This window comes from Trichechus manatus, unplaced genomic scaffold, assembly GCF_000243295.1.
Source record: "Trichechus manatus latirostris isolate Lorelei unplaced genomic scaffold, TriManLat1.0 scaffold00260, whole genome shotgun sequence".
Taxonomy (NCBI): Eukaryota; Metazoa; Chordata; class Mammalia; order Sirenia; family Trichechidae; genus Trichechus; species Trichechus manatus.
The window spans coordinates 729,703-732,503 of record NW_004444196.1 but is presented as its reverse complement, the minus strand read 5'-3'; positions in this window follow the sequence as shown (position 1 = coordinate 732,503).

The window sequence follows — 2,801 nt, the reverse complement described above, 5'->3', positions numbered from 1 at the left end:
TTTGTCGACTTCAGTCACTTTGGACTTTCTCCAGTTGTTTGGAGGGCTTTGGAGCATTATTAAAGGGACTAACTATCTGTTTGTAGTTTATTAGAGAGAGAGAAGAGTGTTAATTCACTTCTTAGCATTTTTAATTAGCACTGGAAATCTCTAAGCATCTATGCAATAATTCCAGGGAAACTTGGGCTTTGTAGTGAGTAGAATGACCTTCTAATTACCCTTTCAGACTTTCTGGCCTGATCTTCCTTACATGGTAAAAACAGTAAAAAAAAAGAAAGAAAGAAAAGAAAAATCAAAACTCTCCTCTGTCTGTTTGCATTTGTAGCTTTGTTTTATTCCATTCAGAAGATAATTCGCTTAATAGTGAGGATTATATCACCCCACAAAATATCCTCACCCATATGATCGTTAGCGCTTGGCTTTGTTGCTAAAATGAATGTGTTTGAAATTCTGATGATCATTCATTAGGTAGGCTATATATTTTTAATAGTTTATGAGTTTACTTTCTGTATATATATTAAAAATTTTGTACATGTCTAAGCAAAACACAAGTTATATAATAATCATTATAAAGTGGCCATCATTAACAGTAACACACTTTAAATATAATAGGAAAGTCTAATTTATAATTTTATTTGGATGCATTTATCATGTTAAAGAATAATTTTATAATCAATATTAAGATATATATATTTATATATAGATATCTAAATTATGATAATCTTTGACATGTGTTCTATATATAGTACTTCCCCTTTATCCACGGGGCATGCATTCCAAGACCCCCAGGGGATGCCTGAAACTGCAGATAGTACCAGAACCAGTATATACTGTTTTTTCTTATCCATACATACCTATGATAAAGTTTAATTTTTCAGTCCAAACCTATTATTGAAACTGTGTAACCATCCCTTACTTCAGTAAATGGCTTGGTATCACTCATTTCCGGGGATCCATTGCTGAAGTCTTCATATAGGCTCAATGCTTTCTTGTGTAATACATTGCCATCACTCAGAACAACTTTTCTGTTCATGTCTTCCACCCACAGATTTAATGCCTTTTCCATCTTAACTAAGCACTTATCATGCACTGTGGCCGCCGCAACTTTTGCAGTTTGAGGTACGGCAGCAAAACTAGCAGGAATTTCTTTTTCCTTCTTCACAATGTCAGAGAGAGAAAATTTGTTCTTACCGTAGATCTTAGCAACTTCAGCATATAATTTTTTTTTCTTTCCTTATTAAGTTGAGCACGTTCACCTTTTCCGTTAAAGGAAGGACTTAACGGCTTCTCTTTGGCATATCCAAATTGCCAGTATCACTACTGTTGCACTTTGGGGTCATATTAAATAAAATAAGGGTTCTTGAACACAAGCACTGCGATATCCTGACAGTTGATCTTATAACCAAGATGGCTGCTAAGTGATGAAAGGACTGGTAGCATATACTGCGTGGGTACATTGAACAAAGGGATGATTCACATCCTGGGCGAGACGGAGTGGATCAGAGCAAGATTTCATCACGCTACTCAGAATAGTGACAATTTAAAACTTACGAATTTTTATTTCTGGAATTTTCCATTTAATATTTTCAGACAGCAGTTGACAGTGGGTAACCGAAATGGTGGAAAGTGAAACCGTGGATAAGGGGAACTACTGTATATGTATATATGTATATATATGTTATATATACATATATTAAAAAAAACATATCAAAGATTTTATTTTAACTTATTTATTAACAAACTAACTGGTTAAATGTTACAAGTGGTTCAAAAGAGTTAAAGTGCTGAGACATATACTGGTAATAGGAAATTCTGAAATAAATTTACAGAGATACAAAATGGACATCTGCAGAGCAATAACCTATTGCATTCCACAAGACTCAATTAATTTGAAATTCTATAATCAAAAATAATTTGCATTAACATTAGTTTTCTACAATTTATAGAGTTGTAAAATAGCTTAATACAATGAAAGGCAGACATAATGGAAGGGTGAGCTGGAGTCGGAAGTGACTAGATGGCACACAACAGCAACAACAAAGTCTTATTTTATACAGTTTGAAATCTTTCACAACCACCTTCCACCTTGTGATTATAATTATCCCAAACAATGATTATTCCTAATTGCAAAATAATGCTGGTCACGTTAGGTTTGGACTCATTAATTACAAAGATGTAGAAAGAGTGCTAATTTACCTTGTAGGCCTCCTTATGTTTGCTTTATAAAATCTGGACCAGACCGTATTGAACAATTACTAAGACTCCAAATTAACTTGTGCCTGGAAGTTGTCATAAGGAATCTCAGATTGGACAGTGTTAAAACAAAAATCATATTAAGCTAATAATAGAAATTGATTGAAGTTTATTAAATATACAGCTTACAAATCAGGGTAACATTTCAACTAGAATATCAGCAATGTTCTGAAAATGAGAAGAACTTCCAAAATTCTTATACCAAATCTTCTTGGCTTTGCCATGGAAGGAGTGGGAACAAAACCATAAACAAATTTGTGGCCAGGAAGGGTTTTCGTACAGCATTGTTTTGAAGAACAATTAATATAATTACTGATTTACCCTAAACATAGCTCCCTGTCTGACCCTTAGAGTCTATTTCCCAAAGCTGACTAATTCTTCAAAGACCACAAAGCCCAAGAAAAACTAGTTTATCTGGATCATTGTCTGACACAAAAGTGGCTTCTAGGAATCAGTTTTTCAAGGCTCAACATTAAAAAAGACACCCAAGTGCAATGGCTTATGTGGGTTACCTCAACTTCCATGAAAGCCAGAAATCTGCATTCCAG